This window comes from Elephantulus edwardii, unplaced genomic scaffold, assembly GCF_000299155.1.
Source record: "Elephantulus edwardii isolate Elephantulus edwardi_28Jun2011 unplaced genomic scaffold, EleEdw1.0 scaffold00255, whole genome shotgun sequence".
In the NCBI taxonomy this organism is placed as follows: Eukaryota; Metazoa; Chordata; class Mammalia; order Macroscelidea; family Macroscelididae; genus Elephantulus; species Elephantulus edwardii.
Genome location: NW_006400005.1, coordinates 4,072,353 through 4,092,913, shown reverse-complemented (window position 1 = coordinate 4,092,913; position 20,561 = coordinate 4,072,353). Strand labels below are relative to the sequence as shown.

General features: G+C 39.6%; 1 protein-coding gene and 1 pseudogene across 5 annotated transcripts in view; one reads left to right on the top strand and one right to left on the bottom strand.

Annotated features, from left to right (window-relative positions):
* The window catches only part of KCNQ5 (potassium voltage-gated channel, KQT-like subfamily, member 5), a 997,522-nt gene that overhangs the window by 213,668 nt on the left and 763,293 nt on the right, over positions 1-20,561 (bottom strand). The gene's annotated exons all lie outside the window — the stretch shown is intronic.
* Positions 15,590-16,313, top strand: LOC102869018 (annotated as a pseudogene).

Genomic DNA, 20,561 nt, shown 5'->3' with positions numbered 1-20,561 from the left:
AAACTTGAAAACTATTTGAAACATAAGTGATCATGAACAGGTGGCTAATATTCTTAAAATAGAAAAATAATTAATATGAGATCATGCTCATAGAAAAATAGAAAGAAGACATGAATATAAGTTTATTTGCTCGCCTTGTTAGGTACTGGTCCCCAGCCCCTGACTCACAAGGACTCATGCAGAGTGGAAGCAAACACTGCCCAGTCCTTCAACATCAGTGCATTCAGTGTACCACTCTGATCCACAGGGACTTTGCTGATTTTAGGGAATGGATCACCTTTCTTCCAACTCACTTTAGTCTAAAGTTCCAGTGAAACCTGTTCAGAATCATAGTCATGCAAAGGCCTCCATGGAAAGATTAGAGGCACTTGGACAAGAAGTGCACTGATCATGAATTTAATCCAGGTTTCCTATACGAATAATGAGAATTCTACCATAGAACATCACTGTTGTTAGGTGCCATTGAACTGATTTCAACTTATGGCATTCTGTGTAAGCACTGTATGCACTGCAGAGTTTACAAGGAAACTCTGGTGGTTCAGTGGTAAGGAGTTGCACTGCCAACCCAAAAGCACATAGTTCAAATCCACCAGGTGCTTCACAGGAGAAATATGATAAATCTCTCTGAAAATGTGCTGGAGGGTAAACTATGAGTCAGTTTTGACTCGATGACATGTAACAACAACAAGAAGAATAATTTCCAAGGCTGTGATGTTTCAGAAGTGGGTTGGCAAACCTGTTTTCTGAAGTGATTCTGGATGGGGTTAAACTATCATTTCCCCCCCCAAGATTTATTTTATATTGGTTTGCTTACAAAGTTCATATACATTGTGTTTCACACTATTCTTCACTCACATTGTTTCATACAATCTTTCCCACGCATTGCTGTTGTTGTTATGTGCCATGAAGTCACTTGCAACTCATAGCAACCCTATGTACTCATAGCCCTAACTCTGGCTCTATCCTGTGTCAACATTATTGTCTCTGACACGCCTACCCCCATTATGCCAATCTCTAACTCAATCCATCTCAGTATGGGTCTTCTTCTCTTGTGCTGTCCCTCCACGCTCCCAATGTTCCTCTCCAAGGACTGGTCCCTCCTTGCAATATGTCCAATGTATGTCAAACAGAGCTTCAGAATCCTTGCCCCCAGTGTGCAACCTGATTTCACCCTCTCCAAGATAAACCTGTTTGTTCTCCTAGCAGTTCATGGTAGATATAATACTCTTCTCCAACACCACAGCTCAAAGACATCATCATCTATAGTCATTGGCCAGCTTTCTGATGGATAACACATAATTAATTGTGAAGACCATGGCCCAGATCAGGTGCACCTTCGTCTCAAGATTGACATCACTGCTTTTCCATATCTGGAGATGTCCTTGACAACAGACTTGCTTAATACAATTAATCTTTTGATTTTCTAGCTGCTGGTACCAAGAGTGTTGATACCAAAGCAAACTAAAGCTATTAACCTTAATCTCTTCACCATCTATCATGATGCTGCCAATCAGCCCAGTAGTGAGAATCTTAGTTTTCTTGATATTGAGCTAAAATCCATATTGGAGACTGCAGCCTTTGACTTTCTTCAGCAAGTGTGTAAGGTCCTCCTCAGTTTCGGTAAGCAATGTTGCATCATCTTCACAATACAGGTTGTTGATGATTATGTTTCATAAAGTTAATCACCATTGGACTATGGCCATCATTATCCTGTCTTTTCATGTCCTTGCTATATCTTTCCCATTTCCTTTACACCTTCCCTTCACCCACCAAATTGTGTGACTCTGTGATTCCTCCCTCCCTATCCTCACCCCCCTCCTCCCATCTCTTCCTTTCTTTGGTCCCCATATATGTTTTACTAGTTATCCTTCTATTTTTACAATAATGATCTTATGCCATATTTGTCCTTATGAGACTGAGTTAATTCACTCAGCATAATGCTCTCTAGTCTCTCTCAGATTATGCAGTATTTTTCAAAATTATTGCTCCTGAGTGTTGCATAGTATTCCATTGTGTGAATGTAGCACAGTTTCTCAATCTATTCAGTTGTGATTGGACATTTGGGCTGTTTCCATATTCTTGCGATCAAACCTCCATTCTTCTGGCTAGTAGTTGAGAACATAATTGTTTGTGCCACCCAAAGAATTCTGAGCTTCAATTGTTCCCTGGAGTTAGCCTCAAAAAAAGTGTAAATGGCCATTGAAAATATAGAAAGATGTTCTTTACAGTTTCTAGTTTTGCAACTTAAAGTGGCTCTAGGGAACCATTTAAATCTATCAAACTGACTATAAAGAGGAGAAGAAAATAGTCTTTCATGAAGATTTTCTGTAAGGATAAAATAATACGGTTTGAGGATAATTTGACATTATTTACCAAAGTGCTAACAAGGTAAACATATTTTACTTAAATAACTTATGGAAATCTATCCTAGGAAAAATAGAAATGTCTACAAAGGTTTACATGAGAATGCTCATCACAGTATTTTTGTTGCTGTGTGCCATCAAGTTGACTATGACTCATAGCAACCCTGTACACAATACCAATATAAAAAATAAAAAAATTAGAACTAACTCTATTTTCTAATAAGAATGAATTTATTAAATGCAATATAGTATATGCATACCAGAGCATCGGCTCTGGAGCCCAAACTGTGTAAGTTGTTTTGCTTCTGCTTAATTAGGTTGCAGTGCTTAAGGTACTGAATCATTCTGTGCCTCTATTTCTTTATCAATAAAATAAGGAGAGTAAAAGAATTGCACTGCCAACCCAAAAGCTAGTGGTTTGAATCCACAGCTGCTCCTTGGGAGAAAAATTAGCAAACTCCTCCTGTGTGTGTTACAGTCTCTGAAAAGCCAGTGGAAGGGAAGCTATAAGTCCGTTCTGACTAAAGAGCAATGAGGGAAAAAGAGAAAGATGTCATAGGGTTGAGAAGATTAAACAACTCATCAAAGACCTCAATACAGAGCTGACACTCATGCACTGAAGTTCAAAATCAAGAAAACTGCCAATTAGCAGTAACGTGTTAGATGGAGAAGAGATTGAGATTGTTGACCATTTCTGCTTGCTTGGGTCTATGATCATCACTCTTGACAGCAAGGATTTTGAAGCTTCATCTCATATACTTTAGATATAGTGCCAGGAGGGACCAGTCACTGGAGAAGAACATCAAGTTCTGAATGGTAGAGGAAGAAGGCAGGAGAGGAAGGCCCTAGATCAGATGAATTGACACAGTAACTGGAGTTACGGGGATCGTGTGTTGGAGACAGTGAGATTGGCTCAGGGTAGAGTAAGATCCAGAGCTATTGTGCATACATGGTTGATATGAGGTATAATCAACTCAACAGCACATAACAACATTAACAACAACATTCCTATTATTACAGGAAATAACTCTGCAACCATAAAATAAATCATGTTTTAGTAGAATGTTGACATCATAAAAAATGTTTCCAATACACTATTTTAAAAATTGATTACATAGTAGGATACATAGGATAATTCCAATTTTGCCTCCTTAAAGGAGTATGCTATCACATATGGTTAGTCAGCTTACACTTGATTGCTAACACAACCAGAAATTCCCAGTTTATCCCCAGCTTTCGAGCAAATAAAAAAGCACTTACCATCCAGGATCCAACTGTGCCAAGCTAAAGGCTCACCCTCAGTGAAGACCAGACAGACTTTTAAATGCAAAGGTCAGCCCACCATATCCTGTTTGCCTACACAAGAGGCTTCCCATCCACAGCTGATTGTAAATGAAATCAGAAAGAGTTAATCAGCTCCCACCCACAGCTGACTGTAAACGAAATTGAGGAGTAGAGATCTCAGTTTGAGGACTAAGGTGCATCTGATTAAGGCCATAGTCTTTCTGATTTCTAGCTATGCATCCAATACCTGAACAATGAATAGGATGGCAGAAAAAGAATTAATGCCTTTGAGTTGTGATGTTGGAGAAAAACCCTCATAGATGGCCAAAAGAACTAAAAGATGTCTTGGAGATGGTGCAGCCCGAGTGCTCTTTGGAGGCAAGAATGATGAGACTTTGCCTCACATACTTTGGACATGATGCTAGGAGGGGCTATTCCTTGGAGACAGATATGGTATTGGGAAGGCCTATGGAGCATTGGTGAAAGAGAGGAAGACCTTCAACTAGGTGGATTGATATGGTGACTGTTGCGATGGGCTTTTGTGTGTCGGGAAATACGAGGTTGGTGCCGGATAGAACAGGGTTCAGATTTTGTTCACAGGGATGCTATGAGTCATGTTTGATTTGATGGAACCTAACAGTAACACAACAACAAAGGAGTAAGTATTCTGATTATCTTTTGGATGATGGGGTCATGGGTAAAGTTTTGTTTCTTGATACATATCTCTTTTGTCCACGTGACTGATATAAGGACAAGGACGTATTGCCTTTTTAATGAGGTACAGGAGAATTGTAATTTATTAAAGAATGAATGGCCCAGGAAGAGAGTTAAATTGACCAACGTCATTTATCTAGTAAGTAGTGGAGAAAGAAAAAGGGCAAATGCATTGAGAGTCTCTCAGGAACACAAGGCATAGAATATCTCATCTTTCTCTGTAATGGCCTTCAGAGGAGGCATAGAGGTATGAGAGTACACTTCAACTGAGATAAGATAGTCCTAGGATCCTTACTCTGTCCTTTCCTCATTCTGGTATTTGGATGATTAATCTGGCTGACTCTTAAGTTTTTACCTATAAATAGAGGCTAGTTGGTGAAGATTAAGTGAGATAAAACCACAAGCTTTTAGTCTATCTTAGTGTACCTGGAATGACATTAAATTCTCAACTATGGGTGAACGAATTAGAAAAGATTGAGTGTGACCTGAAAAGATGGGATAATAGTAGGCATAGATCAAGGATGATTAATTTCACAAAACACAATGCATGGAAAAGATCATATGGAACACAATGTGAATAAAGGAATGTTTGAAACACATGTATATGAATTTTGTATACAAACTAATATAAAATAAAATTTTTGACATTTACTTCTTATATATTCCTTTACATTTCTAGACTGGTAAGATCTTGTTGTGACTCATAGCAACCTTATGAATAACAGATTTAAATCTTGCCCTATACTGCTCTGTCCTTATTATCTCTGATATGTCCAAGCCCATTCTTATAGTAACAATCTATTGTGTTGGAGGTCTTCCTCTCTTTTTTCTGACCTTTCACCTTTCCCAGCAAGATGTCATTTTCCAAGGACTGATGACCCTTCATTACAACGCACTCAAAGTATTTAAGATGACATTTCACCATCTGTACCTATAGGGAGCAGTCTTGTTCTTTTGGCAGTCCATTAGATATTTAGTACTCTTCACCAACAGCACAACTCAAAGGCATTGAGTCTTCTTCTGTAATATTTATTCATTGCCCAACTTTCAGATGCATAGAAAGCAACCAAAAGGACTGGGGCTTAGATCAGGTACACCTTAATCTTTACATGGGCATTTTTGTTCTTTAACAATCTATAGATGTCCTTGACAGCAAATTTCCCCAATGAAATACATCATTTCATTTCTTGACTATTGATGTAGGACAAAATTCCCCACCACTGGGCAAATAAGCAATATATGATAAATAAAGAAAAAGATTGCAATAATCAATGATTTTATTTTACTTGGATCTACAAACAACATTCATTGAAGAAGCAGTAAAGAAATAAAATGGTTTACTGCCTTGGGTGTATCTGCTGCCAGAAACCTCTTTAAAGTGATAAAGATCAAGGATATAAATTTGAAGACTAGGGTGTGCCTCACATCTGCCTTGTATTTTCAATTATTTCACATGCATGTGACAGCTGGACAATAAATTAAGAGGACCAATGAAGAATTAATGCCTTTGAATTGTGGTATTAGCAAAAAGTATTGAATATATCACAAATTGTCAAAAACCAAAAAAAAATATTCCTGTCTTAAAATTTTTCAGCCAAAGTGTTCCTTTGAAGCAAATATTGTGAGACTCTATCTCACATACTTTGAGTATGTTATCAAGAGGAACTACTCTCTTAAAAGATGGAGGGTTGGTGTCATGGACTAAGTTGTATTCCCCCAAATACATGTATGTAATAGGGAAGGTATAAAATTATCTCCCATGATCTGATAAACAAAATAGTTGAGAATTAAGGCATAATGCATCACTCCTTAGTCCTACCACAGTGCAATGCAATGGGAGTTTACATTAGTTGTGATCTGTAATATCTTTTACCTTACTAGAGACAAAACGAAAGCAAAGTGAGGTGGGCTGGGTGGACCCTCAGCATCACCAAGATATTATCATCAAGAAGTGGAGTGTATCTTTCTGAACCTAGGTCTCTTTAATGAAGCTTACTGCAACTGGAGAAAGCCAAGACACATGGAGGTCTCCAGGGAATGTCAGAGCTAAGAGGCTGAAGAAAGCAAGGACTTTCCTCACTATCAACAAGAGAATAGGTTTTCTTCCAGAGCTAGTACACTGAATCTGGATTTCGAAACTAGATTTAAAAAAGGGAACTTTGGTGCCTTAGTGGTAAGTAACTGTGCTGTTCACACAAATGTACATAGTTTGGATCCACCAGCTGCCCTGTGGGAGAAAGATGAGCATCTCCTCCTGTGCAATTTACTGCCTTTAAAAACCCACTGGAAGGTCAGTTATGGATCGGTTCCACATCCACAGTATAAACAACAACAAAGACTTAAGAGAATACAATTCTGCTTGTTAAAGTCATTGATTTGTGATAAAGCAGCACTAAAGAACTAAGATAGTTGGCAAAAGAGAAGACCTTCAATAAGAAGAGTGACATAATTTCACTCAAATCTCAATGGAAAAAAAAGCATTGTCACAGTGAGTTCAACAATGGGCTTAAATAGAGAAGGATTGTGAGGCTGGCATAAGACAGGGCAAGGTTTTAATCTATTATATAAGGGCTCACTATGAGTTGGGGTTGACTTGATAGCACCTAACAACAACAACAACAACAACAATAATGATACTAAGAGTGTTTAAGAATTTTGTCCAGGATAATTTCTGTAGTAAGCTAAAACAACAATCAAATTTATATTGTCTGTGGCACATAACAACAACAACAACAATTTCAAAGCATTTATATTTTATTTTGTGGCACTTTTTTGGAAAACCTTTCAATAGTGAAAAAACAGGTAAACAGAGATATAGACAGCTAGTGAACTAAGTGTGAAACTCCAAGGAGTAAAGTATTACTTAGTATCTTGGAATATAACTACCTGAAAATGGCTGCTATTCAGAAATAATTTAGCAAAAAAGTCAATAATTAACATGTTTTAATATTTTACATAATGACCAATGGGCCATAGTGTAAAAACTCTCCAGTTTGTGCTGTCGATATGGGATCATTTCTCCACAGACATGTGAAATGTTTAGTGTCTTATATATCTTATACCTGATGTTTTAATACCAACAGAGTAGCAAGACAAGAAATGAAAATTTTGTCCTTCTATTACATTTGCCTATGTGTATAAAATTCTAACCTCTTAAAAGGGATAGTTGTCAAGTACAGAAACATAAAGAATATTGAGCTATGTCAGGGTTAGCTATCAATCATGCCATCACTTAGCTTTGTAACCAGTAATTTCTCATGGATTGCCTCCTTATCTTTAAAGTGACTTGGGTTGAGGGACAAAGTACCTGGGATCCTTTCTCACTTCAAATTTATAGAATCCTAGATGGTTGGTTCTTTGCTTTTAGATACTAAATGGTTGAATGAAGTATCAGCATAAGTATTTTGGAAATGATCCCCCCCCCTTTAATTGGTAGGGTAATGAAGTGTTTGCCTAAAGTTGGGATTTTTGGCCATTAGTTAGCCTCCTCTGGTTTCCAGATATTTTAACTATAGACACATGAACTTGCAAATTATGAAAATCATGAACAGAAAAAGAGAAAGTGTGTTCACACACATGGGACAGAAAGATTTGAAGCAAGCAAGATGAGAGGCAGCAAGACTTGTGGAAGACTGGAGCAGACCCTGCTGGTGAGACCCTGGTAATGGTGCTGGAGAAACTATGGCATTGCTATGGAGAAACTGTGGCAAGGTGTAAGCATAGGAGTCCTGAGATAAAGGCCACAGTTAAAGAGTTTTGCTGTTCTTGCCCTTGATGTTGGAAGGAAAAGTTGCTTGCTGAACTAGTATATGTTGGGACTGCTGGGATAAAACTTGGATTTGCATTGGGTGATATTCTTTGCCTCTCTTATACTCCAACTTCCTTCCCTAATAAGCCCCATTATTGGTACCATAACTGTGAGTCTGTTAGTTAGGAATGAATAAACAAACCTCTTGCCATTAGTATGGCTCTACATGCACTATGGCGCTGGGCTATAGGCTCTTTGTCTGCTCTCTACTCTGAGGCAGTGAGGGACTGTGCTATTTGTACTCCTTCTGGCCCTTTCAGAGAGCCACTCATGGTTCTGTGCCCCAGGTACCATTTTCTCCTCTTTAGACAGGTAATTTCTTTATTCATTCACTAGTTTATTCAATACATATTTTCTACTACTTTTTTTTTGGTAGGGGTTGAACATCAGGTAGATAGAACAATTAGTAAAATGGACAAGCATCCAACCTTCCAAGAATTTATGCTCTACTAGGATTGTTGCTGTTGTGTGCTGTTGGGTCAAGTGTGCCTCATAATGACTATGCACAATAGCTCTGAACTCTGCCCTCGATGAACATGAAGTACATATTGCTGTTGTTGTTAGGTGTCATCAAACTGACTAGGACTCATAACAACCTCTGAACAACAGATCTGAACCTTTCCCTTTCCTGTACCATTATCATGATCTCTGTCCTGCTCAAATACATTGTGATAGTCGCTGTGTCAATCCAGACCATTGAGAGTCTTCTCTTTTGTTGACCCTCTACCTTCTCAGCATGATATCTCTCTCAACGGATTCCTCCTATAAATATTCCCAAAGTAAGTGAGATGAAGTTTAACTATCTTTGCCTTTAAGGAATGCTCTGATAGCATTTATTTTAAGACAGATTTGTTAGTTCCTTTGTGAGTCTATGGGATTTTCAATATACCTCAGCAACACCACAATTAAAAAACATAGATTCTTTTCTAGTCTTCTTTTATGCATTGTTCATATTTCTTCTTATTTTTGCATTGTTCATATTTCAGACACACAGGAAGCAAAAGAAAACACCACAGTATAAAGGGAGCTCTGGTGACCTAGTGGCAAGAAGCTGCACTCCAATCCCAGAGGTATGTGGTTTGCATCCACCAGATGCTCTGTTGGAGAAGGAGGGACAATCGCCTCCTGTACCAGACAGATCCGATTTGATGGTACACACAAAACAAATAATAAAAATAAAAAAAATTTAAAAAAAGAAAATACCAAGGTATGGCTGGATCAGGCACACCTTAATCTTTAAACAGACATCCCCTAAAGCAACATGTTTTTGATTTCTTGAGTGTTGTTACCAAGAGTATTGATTGTGCATCTAAATAAAATTAAATCATTGACATTTTAATAACTTTTCTCCATCTATTATGATGTTGCTTATTGGATCAGTGGTAAGGATTTTTTAAAATATTGAGATATAACCCATATTGAAGGCTGAATCTTTGATTTCTGCATTAAGTGCTTTAAGTCTTCTTCACTTTCTGTCAGCAAGTCTGTGTTATCTGTATAACACAGGTTGTTCATGAGTCTTCCTCCAATCTTTATATCAATTCTACTTAATATGGGCCAGCTTCACAAATGATTTATGCATCAGGGTTGTATTCTTTCTCCATACCTATTCAATCGGTATGCTGAGCAAATAATTTGAGAATAAATAAACACATACATACAGAATGTAATGCGGTAACAAGTGCCCTGGAGAAATAAAAATGCATGACTAAATGTAGCAACAGAGAAGCAAGAAGTATTGTCTTGGCAAGGATGATGATTCTTGGAAGAGATAGGCATTACTGATGATATTGGAAGCAAATTCTAATGAAATAAAGAAGCATCCATATTTCAAAAACTCAGACTCATTTGCCAATCAAGTTAGAAGTGACTCACGGCTGACTTGCCACTAGGTTTTGGGTCTGTTTTGGTTTTCTATCCAGCCCTCCATATTCCTCTTCAGCCTTTTTCCCAGGAGATGGGTGAAACTCCATTGTACATGAGTGGGTGACTGCCAGGACCCAGTCTGGAGCTATAAGAATCCCAGTGCAGACTCGCCCAACTTGGCCACATGCTTCTCTGCCAGCCAGGGCCACAAGAGCTCCTTCTGAGAAGTTTCTTGCTATCAGATGCAGGCTGCAGAGAGGAGATGGCCAGTTTAGTTAGGGCTCCTCAGCTGACAGGTGTTTTCCCGCCCACTTGCCTCTGGTGAGCCACCACTGTCATGGTTTTATGTGGCCCCTGAGCCTCCTTCCTCACCACCATACTCTGTCTGTGTCAGTGCAGGCCAGCTAGACTTCAAGGTAGGCTTCTGAATTGCATGGCAGATCCATGGACCTTGGGACTGCAGAGGAGATAAAGCTTTGGAACAGGAGATAGCTGCTTGAGGTCTCTCTGAGCCAGTCAGGAAACAGGTACCTGCCTCCTGGCACATAAAGTTCCAAAGCAAGTTGTTTTGAAGTAAGAGAACATGCTAGAAGCCATGTTTGTAGAAACAAGCTAGTCATAGCTGTGGGACTCTTGTGGACTCCAAAATGACTCTCTTTGCATTTGGCTAGAATAAGTTTCACTTCCTCCAAGGCAACTCCTGATATAATTTATTTAAGAGTTCAGCCTTCACCTCGAGGCATCTTTAAATCCAGGAGCTTCTCCACTTGGTTATGAGATGCTATAAATCACACAGGAAATGACTGCCATCTTTTCCCAGCAGAGCAGTTGGCTAATTCCAACCTTTGGGTTAGCAGCATAACTTTCTGCCCACCAGCTTTCTTTAAGAGAGAAGTAATTATTCCAGGCACAAAGTGGAAAGATCCTGAGGCAGCAGCAAGACCAATGTTTTAAAAAGATGAAAGGAGGTTCAATTTAGCTTGAGTGGAGTGAGGATGTTGGCAACAGTTTCTGGCCAGATTATGTAGAGCCCCATGATGGCCCTTCCAGGTCCCTGGATGTCCTTTAAATATGGTGGGTAGACATGAAAGGGTTTGGGTCTGAGGAGTCAAGATCAGATTCTTCTTTTAAAAGAAAGACTTTTCACAGAGGAAGACATTCAAATGGCCATCAGACACATGAAGAAATGCTCAAAATCACTGGCAATAAGAGAGATGCAAATCAAAACCACAATGAGATACCATCTCACTCCAGTAGCAGTGGCAAAGTTTAGCAGGACAGCAGGTAATAAATGGTGGAGAGGATATGAAAAGATAGGCACTCATACACTGTTGGTGGGACTGTAAAATGGTAGGGAATTTGGTGTTTCCTCAAAAAGTTGAACATAGAAATGCCTCATGATCCAGCTATTCCACGACTAGGAATATACCTCAGGGACATTAGAACTGAGACACAAACAGAAATTTGAACACTGGTTCATAGCAGTGTTATTTACCATCACAAGAAGATGTAAAGAGAGCAAATGTCCAATCACAACTGAATGGATTGAGAAACTGTGGTACATTTATGTAATGTAATATTTTTGCTGCACTCAGGAGCAAGGATTTAAAAAAAATACTACATATCTTGGAAGAGACTGGAGAGTATTACGCTGAACAAATTAATTCAGTTCCATAAGGACAAATATTGCAAGAATAGAAGGCAAACTAGTAAACCATGTATGGGGACCCAAAGTGGGAAGGGGAAGAGCAGAGGGGAGAGGACAGACAGGGGAAATCCAGGTTTGCACAATTTAGTAGGTGGACAGAGGAGTGAAGGAAATGGGAATGTTCCAGTGGGGACCTGAAAAGACACTGTAATGATGGACTTAGTCCAGTGATGATTAATTTTATAAAACTTAATGCATGGGATTGATTGTATGAAATCCAATGTAAATGAAGAATAGTGTGAAACACAATGTATGTTGTTGTTGTTATGTGCCATCGTGTCATTTGCGGCTCATAGCGACCCTATGTACAAGAGCTTTAAATGCTCTTCTATCCTGTGCCAAACTAGCCATCTCAAACGCACTTATTCCCACCACTCCAGTCACAGAATCGATCCATCTCATCGAAGGTCTTCCTCTCCTTTGCCGCCCCTCCACTCTGTCAAACATGATGTCCCTCTCCAAGGACCAGTCCCTCCTTGCAATAATGCCCTAAGTATGTCAGATGAAGCTTCAGAATCCTTGACTCCAAGGAGCATTCTGGCTTCACCCTCTCAAGAACAAACCTGTTTGTTCTCCTAGCAGTCCACGGTATATTCAATACTCTTCTCCAGCACCAAAGCTCAAAGGCATCAATTCTCTTTCTATCAACCCTATTCACTGTCCAACTCTCTGATGCATAGCACGTAATTGCGAAGACTATAGCCCAGATCAGGCATACCTCAGTCTCCAGCCTGACATTGTTGCTCTTCAGTATTCTTGAGGGGTCCCTCACAGTCGACTTTCCCAATTCAATTTGTCTCTTGATTTCCTGGCTGCTGTTACCAAAAGTGTTGATTGTGGAGCCAAGCAAACTAAAACTGTTAACTATCTCAATCTCTTCACCATCCATACTGATGCTGCCAATTGGCCCAGTTGGTGAGAATCTTTGTTTTCTTGATGTTGAGCTTCAATCCATATAGGAGGCTGCAGTCCTTGACCTTCTGAAGCAAATGCTTCAGGTCTTACTCAGTTTCAGCAAGCAGGGTTGTGTCATCTGCATAACGCAGGTTGTTGAAGACCCTTCCACCAATCCTGATGCCACATTAATATTCGTATAGGCCAGTCTCTTGGGTAATCTGTTCTGCATACAGATTGAAAAGGTATGGAGACAGAATACATCCCTGACGTACTCCCTTCTTGATTTTGAACCATGTAGTGTCTCCCTGCTCTGTTCTGACTACTGCCTCTTGGTCCAAGTATAGGTTTTGCATTAGCACAATCAAATGTTCTGGGATTCCCATTTTTCTCAGAGTCAGCCACGGGTGACAATACTTAAGGATACTTTGGGTAGAATGTTAAATGATCCAGGAAGTATCAAGAGAAGATAGAAAGAATACACAGAGTCACTGTATCAGAAGGAATTGGCTGACACAGAAGAATTTAATGAAATGACATATGAGCAAGAGCCAATGGTGATGAAGGAGGAAGTTCAATTTGCTCTGAAGGAATTGGCAAAAAACAAGGCTCCAGGAGTTGACGGCATACCAACTGACATATTTCAGTAGACAGACACTGCCCTGGATGTGCTCACTAAGTTGTGCCAGGAAATCTGGAGAACAGCCAGCTGGCTCACTGACTGGAAAATGTCAATATTTGTTCCCATTCCAAAGAAAGGCGGCCCAACAGAGTGTGGAAACTACTGAACAATATCATTAATATCACATGCAAGCAAGATTCTGCTGAAAATTATAAAAAAACAATTGGAGCAATATGTCAACAGAGAACTACCAGATGTGCAGGCTGGATTTAGAGGAGTTCGTGGTACTAGGGATATTATATCTAATATTAGATGGACCTTGGCAGAAAGCAGAGAATACTAGAAGAATGTCTATCTGTGTTTTATTGACTATGCAAAGGCTTTTGACTGTGTGGATCACTACTTTGACAATGTAGACAAAACAATTTTTTTTTTTTAAAAAGGAGATTTAGATTGCTGCCTGGGTAAACAGACTGAAAGGTGCTGAGTGGCAAGAGTGAGAGCTGGAAGAACAGCTAAACTTGATCTGGACAAAGAATGAATGGTTTTATAAAACTAAGGTTAAAGTGAGGGGAGTGGAAGGGGCTGGTTTGAGACATGTTGTGAAGGTAGAGTTTACAGGTTTTACTATAGCATTGATTGTAGGGTATGAGACAAGGAAGTCAAGGTCGACCTGAAGGCTTCTGGCTTGAGCAACTGGGCGAATTACTTACTATTTAATGAGAAAAACAACTATGAGATATCATCTCACGCCAGTAAGAATAGCACAATTTAACAGAACAGCAAACAATAAATGTTGGTGAGGTTGCAGAAAAACTGGAAAACTTATTCACTGTTGGTGGGAATGTAAAATGGTGCAACTACTCTGGAAGGCTGTATGGTGTTTCCTCAAAAAGTTGTAAATAGAAATACCATTTGACCCTGCAATTCCACTACTGGGAATATACTCTAAGGAAACCAGACCTTCCACCAAAGCAGATATATGCACACCCATATTTATTGTGGCTTTGTTCACAATAGCAAAAAGTTGGAAACAATCCAAGTGCCCATCAACAAATGAATGGATAGAGAAACTCTGGTATATTCACATAATGGAATACTACGCTGCATTGAAAAACAAGGAACTCATGAAATATTATACAAAATGGGTGACCCTAGAGGACATTATGCTGAATGAAATATCCCAGTCACAAAAGGTCAAATGCTGCATAATGTCATTGTTATGAAAGAACACTGACACAGGGGCTGGGGGAAGACTGAGAAAGAGGGGATAAATAATGTATACTGCATTGAAACAGATGAGGGAGAGAACTGTTTAAAAGGAATATATGATTAGGTATTATTGTTATGACAAGAGTCCAGAATGAAGGCAGCATAGTGAAGTGGACCTGGGGGAAAATAATTTTTCTTTTATTTTTCAAGGAGAAGAGCGAATTGGGAGTGGGGATGTGGGATGGGCAGGGAGAAAAGTTCAACAATGAATGAATGGAAATCCAAAGTCTCTGTAAATTTTCATTAAAATAAATTAAAAAAAAAAGAAAAGGAACCTTATGGGAATGGAGTAGAGTGGTAGGGGTGTTTTGAGAAGCATAAACTATAGTTATGTTCTGGCTATGTTGGTGTTAAGATGGCTCCAAGAAGTGGGAGAGGCTGGAGTGTGAGAGGCAAGTCATGGCTGTGGAGTCTGGATATGGCTTTAAATATAAAATCAGATTCACTCCAGTTTTAGTAATCTACTAACTACTGGTTCAAAATATGATCACAATGCTTAGTTTTAGAGTTCAGATGTAGGTTCCAGATCACATTGGAGGATATAAGGAAGTTGTACTTCTGTATTAATGAAATAGGAAATAAACATTTGTCTTCTGAGTGTCCTTATCAATGAGTAGAAGGTAGTGATACTGTATTGTACACTTGGTGATCTGGGTGAATTGGTAGAAAGCTGCTATCCCACTTTTAGGGAATATTAACAAGTGGTCATTGTTGTCATGTATTGTAGAGTCAGAACCAACTCATAACTTATCCTCCAGTAGGTTTTCAGATGCTGTAAATCGCACAGGAGATTGTCCTTCTTTCTTCTGAGGAGCAGCTGGTGGATTTGAAAAATGTATCTTTGCAGTGCCATTAAGTCATCTACATGCTCCCTAACATGTGGCAGGGAACCTATAATTGCATAAGTCTGAACAAATTTATAATCCCACCAATCAGCACCAGAGGATCGTTGGAAAATATCTGTCCTATTAAGTGTATCAAGATCTATATTATTGCAAAACATTTTTCCATTTCATTAAAAATTCTATTGCTGATTTCCACCCCATCTTCCCGCCGCGATGAACTTTGCTCCCCTCCTGTTGCTACCGCTGCTGGAGATCCTCGCGGTGTCGCGTGCGTCCTCAGCGGGAGAGTCCACCAAGGTGGCAGCGGCCTGCAAGGCTGGCGTCCTGTGCCCAAAGGTGCCCACCAAGAACCCTGATGCACCGCCTGTCAGCGTCAGTCTCTACTATGAGTCTCTGTGCGGTGGCTGCCGGGGATTCCTTATCAGGGAGCTCTTCCCCACTTGGCTAATGGTCGAGGAGATCCTTAACGTCACGCCGGTGCCTTACGGGGAATGCTCAGGAGCAAAACGTCAGCGGCTCGTGGCAGTTCACATGCCAGCATGGAGAGCGTGAATGCATGCTCAACAAGGTGGAGGCCTGCCTGCTGGACAAGCTGGATAAGATCCTGGCCTTTCTGACCATCGTCTGCCTGGAGGAAATGGATGACATGGAAAAAAACCTGCAGCCGTGCTTACAAATCTACGCCCCAGAGATGTCCCCAGACACCATCCTGGAGTGTGCAATGGGGGACCGTGGCACACAGCTCATGCACGTCAATGCCCAGCTGACGGATGCCTTGCAGCCGCCCCACCAGTATGTGCCCTGGGTCGTCGTCAATGGGAAACCTATGGATGATCATGACCACCTTCTGAGCCTTGTCTGCCACTTGTACCAGGGCGAGAAGCCAGATATCTGCCAAATTGGGCCCAGACCTCCGAGGGAAGTCTGTTTCCAGTGACGGCCATGAGAGTGGGCTGCCTCCATCTTTCTGATCCCCTGCTCTCAGTACCTGAATAACTCCTACATATCCCATGAAGCCCTGACTCAAAATCCCACTCCAGGGCAAGAATTATGCCCTTCTGAGAATGGTGCTCAACTGAAACTACTTAAATAAACTCTTCAGGAGGCTGTGGAAAAAAATTTCTATTGCTGAAAACATACAGTTTAAAAAAAAAAAATTCAACACAGAAAATATCCTGGTCTTGAAAGGGTTAGGCACATTATAGTATCGTAAGTAAATTAAAAGGCAAAAACCAGGGGAGCTCTGGTGGCCTAGTGGCAAGGAGCTGCAACTACAATCCCAGAGGCTCACAGTTTGAATCCACCAGATGCTCTGCTGGGAAAGGAGGGACAATCTCCTCCTGTACCCGTCAGATCTGATTTGACAGTACACACACAAAAATAAAAAAAAAGGCAAAAACCAAACGAGCACCACAAAAAAACCCAAACCAAACCAAAAAAACAACAAAAACACCCAAAATCAAAACTGCACCCAAGCCCCCTAAAACAAATCCTTTGCTATTTAGTCTTATAACTATTGCAGGATAGAGTAAAATTGTCTCATAGTTTCCAAGATGGAAATCTTTACAAAATCAGATTGCTACATCTTTCTCCCATGAAGTAGTATCAGTAAAAAGATTTCAAAAAAGGATGAGAAGTGAAATGTACTTTTGGATGATCCAGAAAATGTTTTAGGGCAATTTCTATGGTAGCTTTATACTATATTCTCATATAGGAGGCCCATAAATAAAAAAAAATAAAGCACTTAAAAAGATTTCTGGTTTCTGAAACTTGAAAAATGTAGTGTTCAAGAAGGGCTTTTAGAAGCAGCAATTTTGCCTTCTGAAGTTCTTGGATATTTAAATTTTTCTTCTAATGACTATTTTTATACACACAAAATGATAAAACTACAGTCACTTTCAATTGCTAAATAGAGCTCATACTAGTATTTGACTATAGATCTATGAAAAGATCTGGATTTCCACCAATGCATGGCCAAAGTTGAAATGTCTACTGGAAATCCCCTAATATCCCATGATGAAATTCAATGCTTGGGTATCTTGTTCAATGTCATAAACCACATGTTCAAAGACCAAGAGGCAAACAATGCCATTACATGTTTAGGTTTTCAGAGTAAAGAACTAAAATCAAAACAATATATAAAAATATCTAATTTTAGATTTTCCCCCTTTGCACTTCCCCTAGTTGCTTGATAGTGATTATTTGAATATTGGCAGCCAATTTTGCTTAGGAATGTTAGGAGTATGGTTTTTCTTCGTGAAACTTGATACTTTACAGATGCCATGCAGGTTATGATTAATCATCACCTACTACTAAAAAATTTTGGAAGGGTATCATCAGGAACCTCTTTGAATAGACTATGCTGTTACATTTTCTAAATGGAAATACCACTTAGCTAAAATGTCTCTAAGTAAAGGACACCTATAAATAAGAATTCATTACAAGTATTATCTGGGGAAATTGAGAATGACTTGGTTCACTTGGCTCTCTTATCTTGTTCAATGTACAATTTCTTATTTTTAGAAATAAGAAACGGATATAGTTTAGACTCTAGGGTAATCCTTAGGGATAAACATTGGAGTGTGAAAATGGACTTTTCCTTCTATAAGAGAATGAAAAAAATGTGCTTTAAAGGAGTGAATTTGAATAAACACAAGTCACAAATACCTAACAATTGTTACAATTTTAAAAATCCTGCTGCTGTGTATACAGACTGTTATGTCAATCTGTATTTTTTCAGATTCTCAACTGGACTATGTTAATTGAGCATCTAAAGCACAGCTTATAAAGTTTTGCCAAAATTTGCCTTTCGTAATTCTTATTTGTGTTTATGTGTTACTGTTTATGAACATTACAAAGTATACTGATATTCTTATCTGTGCTTGAAAGGAAAGAATGTCCCACAAAGGCTGGTGTAAGATAATGTAATGAGCTACTTTCAGAAACAAGAGTAGAATTAATGTTAATCTACTTCGAAAGCCACAGCTCAGACTATGAAACATAATGTCATCTAAGAAAATCCTACAGCTATTGGGGGAAATCCTGCTTTGGACTCATTTCTCTTTTCATTATAAATTCCTTCCCTATAATCATGAGGTTTTTGACTAAGATATATTCTGTTTAAAGAAAAACAAAAAACACCATTTATTGAAAACATGTGATGACATAAACTAGCCAGCCTTTATAGAGAGACTGGACATGACCAAGTGGAAATCTATAACATTCAGGAGCTGGCAATTTTCCTATAAACTAAATATGGAAAAAGATCAAGACAACGTAACTCAAAATAGTTTCAGATGTGCACATTTCAACATTTTGACAAGTAAATACTGCAGAAAACCACAGAAACTTGATAAGAGATAGAATTTAGAGTTATTCTCTGGCAAACGTCCTGAGGATTAGCTACAATACTTTGATCTTCAAATTCCAAACACAGATTTGGAATTTGTGGTAGGGGCTAAAATAAAATATTTAAATCATTTTGAAAAAACCAGAGCAGAGAGAGAATGAGGGATTCTAAAATAAAAGCATCCTGTAAAGCAGCTCAGAATTATAAGATGCAAAACAGGCATTGCATTAAAAAACAAAGTAACATTCACATGATCGAATTAAAGTAGAAAATGGGCCTAGTTTATTAAACAAGGCAGGTAAAAATTATTCTTCTGAAAACTCCCAGAAACTAAGGTTGTTGCTGTTGTTCTTATGTGCCGTCGTTTGCGACTCATAGCAACCCTATGTACAACAGCCCTAAACCCTGCTCTGTCCTGTGCCAATCTCACTGCCTCTGACACACCGATCCCGATTACCCCAGTCACTGAATCAATCCACCTCAGAGAGGGTATTCCGGTTCTGCGCGGTCTCTCCACCTTCCCAAACATGATGTCCCTCTCCAAGGACCTTTCCCTCCTTACAACATGTCCAAAGTATGTCAGACGAAGCCTCAGAATCTTTGCCTCCAAGGAGCAGCCTGGTTTAACCCTCTCAAGGGTGAATCTGTTTGTTTTCTTGGCAGTCCATGATACCCTCAATACCCTTCTCCAGCACTACAGCTCAAAGGCATCAATTCTCCTTCTCTCCTCCTTAGTCATTGTCCAACTCTCTGATGCATAACAAGTGATTGTAAAGACCATGGCCTGTATCAGATGCACCTTAGTCTCCAGAGTGACACCATTGCTCTTGGCGAGGTCTCTAACAGCAGACTTTCCCATCACAATACGTTTTCTGATTTCCTGGATACTGGTGCCAAGAGTGTTGACCGTGGAACCAAGCAGATTAAAGTTGTTAACAATCTCAGTCTCTTCACCATGCATCCTGATACTGCCAATTGGTCCAGTGGTGAGAATCTTTGTCTTCTTGACATTGAGCTGCAATCCATACTGAAAGCTGCAGTCCTCGACCCTCTGCAGCAAGCATTTCAGGTCCTGCTCAGTTTCAGCAAGCAGGGTTGTGTAATCTGCATAATGCAGATTGTTGATAGATCTTCCACCAATCTTGATCCCACACTTCTCCTCATAGGAAGAAGGATTGACCATCCATTTCTGAAAAAGCAGGCCTCTGAAAACCCTATGTACAACCACTTGGCCAACTGACAGGAAGAGATCTATATTTGTTCTCATTCCGAAAAAGGGTGACCCAACAGAGTGTGGAAACTATAGAACGTTATCATTGATTTCACACGCAAGCAAGAGTCTACTGAAGATTATCCAAAAACAACTGCAACAGTACATCAGCAGAGAACTGCCAGAAGTTCAAGCTGGGTTTAGAAGGAGTCGTGGTACTAGGGATATTGTAGTTGATGTTAGATGGATCTTAGCTGAAAGCAGGGAATACCAGAAGAATGTGTATCTGTGTTTCATTGATTATGCAAAGGCGTTTGACTGTATGGATCATAACTAACTGTGGCTGACTCAGAGAAGAATGGGAATCCCAGAACATTTAATCGTGCTAATGCGAAACCTATACTTTGACCAAGAGGCAGTCGTCAGAACAAAGCAAGGAAACACTGCATGGTTCAAAATTGGGAAAGATGTATGCCAGGGATGTGTCCTATCTCCATACCTTTTCAACCTGTATGCAAACAGAAACTAAGGTTGTTGTTGTTGTTATGTGCCGTCGAGTTGCCTGTGACTCATAGCGACCCTATGTACAACAGCCCTAAACTCCGCTCTGTCCTGTGCCAATCGCA